This window comes from Brassica oleracea, chromosome C9 (assembly GCF_000695525.1).
Source record: "Brassica oleracea var. oleracea cultivar TO1000 chromosome C9, BOL, whole genome shotgun sequence".
Lineage (NCBI taxonomy): Eukaryota > Viridiplantae > Streptophyta > Magnoliopsida > Brassicales > Brassicaceae > Brassica > Brassica oleracea.
Window position 1 is genome coordinate 23,082,440 of NC_027756.1, and position 11,378 is coordinate 23,093,817.

The window sequence follows — 11,378 nt, forward strand, 5'->3', positions numbered from 1 at the left end:
ACTCTCAATCCACGTTTGATTTCATCTCCACGCTTCAGTTCAACGCTTGATTTTGTCTCCACTTTTTCGATTAGGGTTTCAGGTATCGAAGATCAATCTCAATTAAAGCAACGAAGTGTTAAGTGTGTGTCTAGACTTCTTCGGCTTTGATTTTAATTGAGTTTGAACTGACATTTATCAACCGATTTTATTATTTTCCGCCGCGTTTTAGTATTACGCGGGCGAGTAATGAAAAAATTGCAACCCCGCGTAGAGTCACCGAGTTGGTCCTCTTCGCCACGTTCAGTCTGCGACTACCGCCTAGGCGGACGATTAAGCGGCTAGGCGGCTGCGTTTTTGAACAGGGGTTAGAATTGTGTATAGTGAAAGAATAGCAGATCGTGGGGTGTTAAATAAATGGATCAAACAAAATAAACAAAGTTTGTGGAAAAGGCTCTTCCAAGATAAACGAAGTTTACGTTGAGAAATCATAATATAAAGAAAAGACTTTTCATGTTGTCCAAAAAAAGGAAAGAAAAAGACTTTTCTTCTCTAGTACTCTCTCCATTTTTTAATATCAGTCGTTTTAAAATTGTGCACATAGATTATGAAATCATTAAATTTTTATAGTTTGTACACAAAAACATCATTAATTATTTACCTAATCACAAATCAACCAATAATAAAATAGAAGGTTTATTATCATTGGGTCATATAACATTAAATGTTAATAAATTTTACATAGAAAACCGAAAACGTCATATAATTTAGAACATAAAAAATTCTCTAAAACGACTTATATTAAAAAACGGAGATAGTATTTTATAGTATTTGTTTCGTAATCAAACAAATAATAAAAGGGGAATAAGACAATAATTATCGCGGTAGTTAATGGGGTTTCTTAAAACAAATTAGTGCGTGGATCCCAACATAATTTTTAAAACCGGTGGTAGAAACAACAAAATAAGGATCGATTGTGAAGGGTTTTTTGCACTGTTCGCGGATCTCACCGATACATGGCGGTCCGCGATTGGTTCGCTTTTAAATTTTTTTTTTTTCAGACAAACTAAAAAAAATAAAAAAAATTTGCGTAAGAAACCGTGAACATTTTCAGGATTAATAATGCTTTAAGAACTTCAGATAGACTGTCCACGTCAGATGAAAAAATTACCAAATCATGTTATAAGGTTTTGGCAAGTAAGCTACCAATATGTTTTGCTCACGAATATGTTTAGTGTAGTCATTGGGCCAATAGCTAACGAGATTGCCCATAAGTAAGATGATTAATGTTATGGTAAACGGAAGCCCATTTTTACATTACTGATAATGGGCCAAAACACCAGCAAACTGTCTGACCTTCGTTTACATTTGTGAACTAGGGTTTGCCACCCCGATCAGCTCTGAGACGACGAGAAAAAGAATCTGGGTTTCTCCTCCCTTCATCTAATTTACGTTACACGCTATGATTCTCCAACGAGTATCTATGGCACTCTTAATCTCCCTCTACCTCTCCATTTTCCCCTCTTTAATGATACCCTTAGTAACTCAAACGTTTCAAAACCGATACCACTCCCATCACTATATATAGTGGATGTCAAGCCAGGAATGGAACATCTCAAATAGCATACCGCTCTCCTCAACTGCTGTTGCTTCTCAGCCAGCCGTTCTTCATGCCACCTTCGACTTTCTCCGCCTTGGTTGTTGGCCGCCTCACCCTCATTCTGACTTTCTCCTCCCTGCAAGTTATTACCCCTCCATCCAACAGTGTTTGCCAGCGATGCTCTCGCTTCCCCAGCTGTGGTTAATCACACCACGTTCGATGATCTTCGTCTTAGATGTTTGGGTTGTGCGGCTCCGTATTGACAGGTAAGCCCAATATTCACGATTACAATTTCGCCGAGGTTTTGTGTATTAAATCATCCAGCTCTGTCTGAAAGAATATGCCCCTATTCTTGCGGAATATTATTCTGTTTGTAACAGCCCCTATATTGTAGGAATAGTTAGCTCTCACGTGTAACAGCTTGGCTGATATATACCTTTGTAATCTTGTGAATACATCAAGGAAATCATTCAAACTAACATGGTATCAGAGCAGGATTCTTCTTGATCCTTCTCTTTTTCATCTTTCTTTTTTCGTTTGCTATCTCCCAAACACTCTTCTACAATCAAACTATCATGGCTACGGTTGAGAGAGCATTTGGAGTGACAAACATCAAACATCACATCCCACTGGTGTTGGATCTAGACGTGTTCAACTATGATGCGTGGAGGGAATTGTTCCTCACGCACTGCTTGATATTTGACCTCTTAGGTCATGTCGATGGTTCGACTGTACCAGATGATGATGACGACGTTTTCTGGAGGAAACGTGACGGTCTTGTCAAGCTCTGGATTTACGGGACGCTTGCACCACCGCTGTTCAAATCATCCTTCAAAACTGGTGGAACAGCCCGCGACGTGTGGCTGCGCATAGAGAACCAATTCCGTAACAACAAGGATTCTCGAGCTATTCAGCTTGACAATGATCTCAGGACGAAGGAGATAGGGGATCAAACTGTTCGCGAGTTCTCTCAGGAACTAAAATCAATCGCTGATCTACTTGAAAACGTTGATGCCCCTGTTTCCGACAAGACACTTGTCATGTACATGCTCAACGGGTTGAATGAGAAATATGACCACATCATTAATGTGATCAAGCATCAGAAGCCTTACCCAACGTTTGAAGAAGCTCGCAACATGCTTGAGCTAGAAGAAACCCGGTTGAAGAAGTCCACCAAAGTCACTGCCTCACACAAAGACAATGCCTCCTCCTCTACGGCGCTTGTAACCGCTGACTCCACGTCACGACCGGACACTCAGCAACGCCAACAGAATCAAAACAGGGGAAACAGAGGTAATAGGCGAGGATCTCGTGGAAGAGGCCGCCACAACTACAACTTTAATCAGCGGCAGAACTACATGAACTGGAACATGCAACCACCTCAGTACTGGAATGCCCCGTTCAACAACTGGCAGCAGCAGCAACTCAATCCATGGATGTCTTATCCATCAAACGCCATGCAACAACGCTCATTCTCCCAACGACCAACAACTACATCACCACAAGAGGCACACATGATGGATAACAACTACCAACCTACGCGAGACTTCTCAGAGATGTTCAATACCATGACTCTCCAAGAACCTAGCAGCAACTGGTACATGGATTCAGGAGCAACTTCACACCTAACTTCAACGCCAGGTAACCTACAGTCTGTTGATAAACTGAACACCAAACACACTGTCATTGTTGGAAACGGCTCTTCTATCCCTATTTTATCTGGTGGAAATTCTTTCCTTCCTTCCACCTCTCGTCCCTTACATCTAAACAAAGTTCTTGTTGCACCAAATATAATCAAAAACTTAATCTCTGTAAGAAAATTTACAAGAGATAATTGGTGTTCTGTTGAGTTTGATCCATTTGGTTTTTCTGTGAAGGATCTTCAGTCTCAGAAAACTCTACTCCGCAGTGAAAGCTCTGGAGAACTCTACTCGGTCCCGTCGCATCTCCAACGACCTCAAGAACATTTAGCTTTTGTTTCAGCTTCTCCTTCTTTATGGCATAAGCGTTTGGCACACGCAAATAACGAGAAATTAAAATCTCTAATCTCTTCTAGCTCTTTCATTTGTAATAAGGACAGCATTCCCTTTTGTAATGCTTGTCAACTGGGTAAACACATTAAACTTCCTTTCTCTCAGTCATCTAATAAAACTTCAAAACCGTTTGATATTATCCACTCGGATATTTGGACATCTCCAATACCAAGCCTCAGCGGTATTAAGTATTATGTTCTATTTCTCGATGACTACTCTCACTTTGTTTGGGTCTATCCCTTGAGACAAAAGAGTGAAGTGTTTTCTAAATTCCTTCATTTCACTACTTATGTTAAGAATCAATTTGAGGCAAATATCAAAGCTCTTCAATGTGACAACGGGGGGGAATATCAGAATACTCAGTTCTCAAAACACTTTGATCAAAATGGGATTCTTTTCAGGTTTACCTGTCCCTACACTTCTCAGCAAAATGGCAAAGCTGAAAGAATGATTCGCACTTTAAACAATGCCATCCGCTCTCTTCTCTTTCAAGCTCAGATATCGCCAACGTTTTGGGCTGAAGCTCTTCACGTTGCGTGTCACATCACAAACATTTTGCCCTCTTCCTCCATTAACAAGCAAAGCCCTCATCAGGTTCTTTTTGGTAGCCCACCAACATACAATCATCTTCGTGTGTTTGGATGCTTGTGTTTCCCTAATGTCAATCATTCCAACCTTCACAAGCTGGCTGCTCGCTCTAAGCCATGTCTGTTTTTAGGCTACCTTGTCAATCAACGAGGCTATCGATGTCTAGACCTCAAAACCAACCAAATCATAATGTCAAGACACGTTATCTTTGACGAGTCTACATTTCCTAAAGCTCAGAAAACATCCTCTCCCCAAACTACGTACACCTTTCTTGATTCTGCAACATCACCTATGTTTCAGTCTATCCTTCAAAATCAATCTCTTTTGCCACCAAACACTATACCTCCGCCACCAACTTCACCAGCTGCTCCACATGCTCCAACTCAAACCAGAGTCATCCCTCAAGCTCCTGCACCGAGGATGACAACTCGTGGTCAGCTTGGTATAGTCAAGCCAAAGAAAATCTTTTCTCTTCTTACTTCCTCTGCCTCTCGCATTCCAAACAATCATCAAAAAGCTTTGTTAGATCCCAATTGGAATCCGGCAATGACAGAAGAATATGATGCTCAGGTTATCAATAAGACATGGAGGCTTGTACCACGGCCAGTAGGTGTTAACATAATTAACTCTTTGTGGCTGTATAAGTTGAAACTTGATGCAGAAGGCAGACCAAAAAGACACAAGGCGCGCTTGGTAGCAAATGGAAAGTCACAAGAAGAGGGGATAGACTACGATGAGACCTTTAGTCCAGTGGTGAAACCGGCGACAATCAGAACGGTGCTCAATGAAGCGCTAAGCAGAGGATGGCAACTGAGGCAATTAGACGTCAAGAATGCGTTCCTTCATGGCACGATCACGGAGGATATATACATGCATCAGCCTCCCGGCTTTGTAGACAAACAACATCCGCATCACGTTTGTAAGTTGGAAAAGGCATTGTATGGCCTCAAGCAGGCCCCTCGCGCATGGAATGCTCGCTTCAGCTCATTCCTTCAGCGTCTCGGGTTTGTAACTACAAAATCAGATGCTTCTCTCTTTGTTTACAAAAACAACAATGACCTTGCCTATCTCCTTTTATACGTTGATGACATAATCCTCACTGGCTCGAGCCCTGCATTGCTACAAAGGATCATTACAAGTCTACAAAAAGAATTCCCAATGACAGATATGGGCAAACTCAGTTATTTCTTGGGAATCAAGGTAGAATATAACAATGCTGGCATGTTCTTGTCTCAGAAAAGTTATGCAACAGAGATCATCGAGAGAGCTGGAATGTCAGACTGCAAGCCGGTTTCAACTCCAGCTGACGTCAATTCAAAGCTGTCTGCGGAACCAGGAGAAAAAATCGCAAATCCTAAGCAGTACAGAAGCCTCGCAGGTGCTCTTCAGTACCTTACCTTCACACGCCCAGACTTAGCCTATGCAGTGCAGCAGGTATGCCTCTTTATGCATGATCCACGAACGCAACACTTGAACGCACTTAAACGCATCATACGCTATGTTCAAGGCACGAAGGGACATGGCTTACAAATGTACAAGCCGACCTCTACCAGCATCACAGCCTACTCTGATGCGGACTGGGCTGGATGTCCGGACACCAGACGATCTACTTCAGGTTACTGTGTCTATATTGGCGACAACCTAATCACCTGGTCATCCAAACGGCAGCAAACGGTCTCTCGTTCCAGTGCAGAAGCAGAATACAGAGGCGTGGCGAACACGGTTGCAGAGACGTGCTGGATACGCAACTTACTCTTGGAGCTTCATCGCCCAGCTTCTCGTGCCACTCTTGTTTTCTGTGATAACATCAGCTCAGTATACCTATCAGTCAACCCGGTAAAACACCAGCGCACCAAACATGTCGAATTAGACATTCACTTCGTAAGGGAAAAGGTCGCGTTAGGACAAGTCAAGGTGCTACACGTTCCAACAGCATATCAATATGCGGATATCTTCACAAAGGGGCTACCTACCTCGTTGTTCAATGACTTCCGAACCAGTCTCACCGTCCGACAACCGAACGCTTCGACTGAGGGAGGGTGAAAGAATATGCCCCTATTCTTGCGGAATATTATTCTGTTTGTAACAGCCCCTATATTGTAGGAATAGTTAGCTCTCACGTGTAACAGCTTGGCTGATATATACCTTTGTAATCTTGTGAATACATCAAGGAAATCATTCAAACTAACACTGTCGTTGTCAAAGCTTGAAATCATGTAATTTAAGATCTCAATCCGTCTCACTTTTTAAGTCTTTATAATAAAAGAATTGAAAAAGTGATATATGTACGTATGATCTGTAGTAAGTAATTGCATTAAGTAATTTCATATATTGATCCTGACTGATGTGATTTGGCAGATTGCAGGGCTTCAAAATCTTATGATTCCCGACCAGTTTGAATGCTTCTTTGAAGGTCTCTTAGACGCTGATGCTAATAACTCTTGTGTTTGTTGTGTCTTAATGTATTTTTTTGAAGTACAAACATTCATGGCAGACTTTATGACCCAGTTTTTGTTGATCGACTGATAGAGAGATTGAAGCTTCCCTCTGGTGAGGAGAAGGAGCTACACTCCGTCACCACCAACGGTTATGGGAGGAGGGATCAAAGCCAAGCCCTAAATGAGTAGATATTGAGGTCGTAGAAGAAACTTCATGACAAGCGTTTTGGTTTGCAATCTACAGCATGATTGCAGGTTTATATTTGACGTATATTTAATTCCCTTCAGGCATTTTCTTTAGGCATAGTTAAGCTTGAGGTTCTTGTAATACCTGTACTCTCCAAAATAAAATAATAAATAATAATCGTAAAATCTCTATTTATTAATCCTCATAAATCGTCTGCACATATCATAAATACGACAAATAGTCATAAATCCAAATAATGTAATAAATCCAGAAAATACGATAAAACCATAAAACCCGCAAGTCTGAAATGGAAAGAAGTAAACGACCAAAAGCACCAATCCGATAGCAATCACTCATGCTCGACAGTCTCACCTGGAAAGGGGAGAAAAGAGGGGTGAGCAACAGGAGAGTCACTTAGTGAGGTATGGGATGCTAAACCGCAAACCACTGACTCAGTACATAACACTACGACTATGTAGGCCTAGCTCTAACATGAAACAAACACGGCACCTAATGCGCCACACATAACAACCAATGCGCTTATAGTACATAGCTATTCGTTGCACCCCGCATTCTCCTTTTACGGATATAGATATATAAATTTTTATGTATACCAAAAGTATGTGTAGTACAGAAGTGCTTCCCTGTACTCCCACATTCTCCTCATACACAATGCTACGTAGTATAGAAGTGCTTCCCCATACTCCCGCAGCTCATGCGTGGTACAGAAGTGCTTCCCTGTACGCCCCACAATCTCCACACAAACAATTGCCACGTAGTACAGAAGTTCTTCCCTGTACTCCCGCAGCTCATACGTAGTACAGAAGTGCTTCCCTGTACACCCCGTAATCTCCACACAAATAGGCCGATACAGAAGTACTTCCCTGTATCCGGCTAACCAATCCATACTATATGTATACTTATATATAACCGTCTTTTAACATCACCCAAATCGATCAACAGTTGAATCATCTAATTTCCGATTTCCGGTTTAGAAAAAGAATAAAATAAAAACAAACAAGACTCCAGTTAGACTCGATTCACAGAGACGGAATATGTTTCGAAACTAAACTTTCCATAATGGTAGTACTAAACTAGCACGGGATTAAACGGAATAACCTTCACCTTAGCCACTGGATGAAATAGACAACGGAGGATACGGTCAACTGCGACACGAGAATTTAATGGCTTAGGTCCATAAGAAACTTTCCTAAAACAATAGATTTAGGTTTTCCAAATTAGAAGACTAGGTTTATGATTTTCGGATTTGAACAGAGTTGATACCCGAAATTAAAATGGCCATAACTTCCTAACCGTACCTCAGTTTGTCGATCTGAAGAATGATCTGGAAAGCTGACAACGAGACCTTTCCAAAGGTATCTCGCTCGTTTTCTAAGTCAGTCGGGATAAACAGCAAAACGCTTATGAAGTTGACTGTTCGTGGACTCGCTCTGCAGAGATCAGTCTCAAATAAACAACCATAACATTATAACATTTAAACCGAAATTCCAAATGATGATCTGCTTTCTGTTATAAGTAGATCTGTGAGTTTAGAATTTACCATGAAAATTTGACTTCAAAATTCTATGATTTGATAATCCGTTGCTGACTTTCCCCAATACTGGCCTCAGATGTGTTATGCAGAAATATCCCTTGGTAAAACACACATAACTTCTAGAATACAAATCCGATTGGAGATCCGCTTTCTGTAACACGTAGAGAAAAGAGTTGGCTACTTACTCCCAGAAGATGATGGTCAATGATGGTCGTTGGACCAACTAATGGAGGGAGAAACGTGAAGATGGCTTGAGGTGGCTAATGAAGAAGATGATGGTGATAAAAGATGGCTGCGCTACAGTTCACGTTTTAGGTTTTAAGAATAAAGAAATACTTATAATTAATATATAAGCATGTCTGGTTTACTAAACCATTAAGGAGAAATTATTTTTCAGATTGGTTTAGTTTAAATAAATAATCAAACCAAATTTTAAGTATGGTTTGTTAAAACTGGGTCGTTACAGTTCTCTTATATGTAGAAAGATTTTGAGATAGTTAATATGTTTGGTTTGATGAGTGTTTGTTTTATGATAAATTTGAGGGAAAGATATGAGATGGGATTTCTTTTTGGTCATCTAAATTATTAAAGTTTGAACGGGTGATTTAACCGCATCTAAAAAAATGAAGCAAGGCGGAATAACAATATATGCCTAGAAACAAGATTTCAGCTTTTATGAAAATTGTAGTTCTTCGTATAGGTGACTATAACTCTAATATGTTTACATTTTCTGGCATTTGAATGGTCGAAAATACCTTGATAACTGGGAGCAATGACTGGAGTGCAAGAGTGTGGTCTATCTCCAGTCTCCAGAGGCTCATTCGATTCTGTTTTAGCATGCCATGCTGGGGCAGTACAATATGTTGACTACTCTACACTCCACAAAGGAATAATCACAGATCCATGATAATATCAGCAGCCAGTTCTGAAAATATTGTAAATCTTTGATTTCGAAAAGAAACATCAAGGCTTAAAGGTAGTACGTTGCTGCTGTTCTTTTCTTCTAAAAATGTGTATTTTGAAAACTTTAAAATCATAAACAATTCTATAAACGAACCAATGATCTATTTTAACATCCTGATCCCATATTCTTTTGGTCAAATTTCAATAACAGCAAAATACTTGATCATTGAGTTTAAATTTGATAACATGATTCTAATCAACACAGGTTCGAGCCAAGTCATTAATAATTCTCTATTTTTTTTCTCGGTTCCGGCTTTAGGATCTATCCCAGAAGTTAATTTCTCCTCCCATAAGTCTCCTCGCAAAAAAATTATTACCATTTTATTAGTAAAATTACTTACGGGAGGATAAATTAGCTTATTCCAAGTTCCAAATAGATAAATGTAACAGGACGAGAATATAAAAGATAACCACTTTAATATTTATATATTATAATCTAAAGATAACCACTTTAAATTTAAATTTCAAGCATTTTAAATTCGTTATAAAATATTTTTTTTTATAAATTAACCATAATTTATGTATTTTTCTGCATGGCATGCTAAAACAGAATCGAATGAGCCTCTGAAGACTAGAGATAGACCACACTCTTGCACTCCAGTCATTGCTCCCAGTTATCAAGGTATTTTCGACCATTCGACTTGATATGCATAAATTAATGACACAATTTGATAAAATGAGTCACATATCTTAAATATTATCCATCAGTTTACAAATATATATATATATATATGACTATTGATTATTTGTTGATTTTTCTATTGAAACTACAAGTTGTGCATAAGTTTGGATCAATAGTGATTAATAACATATTTCCATGAGAATCCAACAAATATGTCAGATAAATAAGTATTTAGATTACAGTTTTAATTAACTTTTATTGATCTGCATCTTCATCATCCTATATATATATATATTATAATCAAAAGATAGCCACGTTAAATTTAAATTTCAAGCATTTTAAATTCGTTATAAAATATAATTTTTTTTTTAAATTAACCATAATTTATGTATTTTATATATTATATGTAAATATATTTTTCCGAATCCAGGTATAGCCTGGGAAAACCCCTAGTCAGTCATAAAAATGTTATTCTCACGACTGATGAATGATAGTCTTTCTTTTATTTCTTTATTCTCAACCATTACTAATTTTCATATGTTAACTAGAAATATGTAAAAAAGACCATTTCATATTTCATGACTAATGAAATGCATACAGTTGGGTTGATCTTCTTATTTTTCTCTACCTTTTGCATAATATTTACACCCATATATACTATTACCATATAATTATTATGGAAGTATGACTTTAACATGGTTAAGATCCCTTTCTTATTAATAGAGAAACAATTTGAAATAGTAACCTTGATTTTGTAAGTTAATTACATACAAACCTGCTAAGGTGTCATGCTTACATTCACTCTGAGACATGCTTTAGAAAGACTCTTTAATTACTAGACAATTTACAAAACCATGCCACTGGTAAAAAATGAAAATCCCGACCACATAACATGAATACCTTTATGTTTCATTTAAACGTAATATAAAACGCGGTGTATTGTATAATCTTTATTCACTGCTTCAGTATTTGAGAATGGGTGGGTCTCCACCAAAAGTATTCACTGCTGCGGTTTACCTAAGTACATGTTGACGGATTATATACCTTTTCCATAAAAAAAACTTTACACACAGTCTATGCTTATGATAACTTGACAAACATTTATTTTCTTGACCTAACTTAAGACTATGGGCAATTGGTAGTATCAATGTTAACGATTATCACAAACAATCCCTATTTAAGGTATTGATTCACAAACTACGTAGACAAATATACAACTATGAAACATGTTGAATATCATTTCCAAATGATTGTTAGACATAAGATGATCACTCACAAACATCGTAAATTAATGACAATATATGTTTTGTTTTTTTTTTGAGAAAATGACAATATATGTTCCAAGTTCCTTTTAGGTTTACTAAAATTTAATTGTCAAATACAAACATTAACATATCATTTTGAATCTATCAT

At 38.4% G+C, this 11,378-nt stretch overlaps 1 long non-coding RNA gene across 1 annotated transcript; it reads left to right on the forward strand.

The window, feature by feature from the left end:
• Positions 1–1,763: 1,763 nt before the first annotated feature.
• On the forward strand, positions 1,764–8,932 carry LOC106314154. Its single transcript, XR_001264562.1, has 2 exons — positions 1,764–1,845; positions 6,559–8,932. It is a non-coding gene; the product is annotated as an uncharacterized LOC106314154 (long non-coding RNA).
• The last annotated feature ends 2,446 nt before the right edge of the window (positions 8,933–11,378 follow it).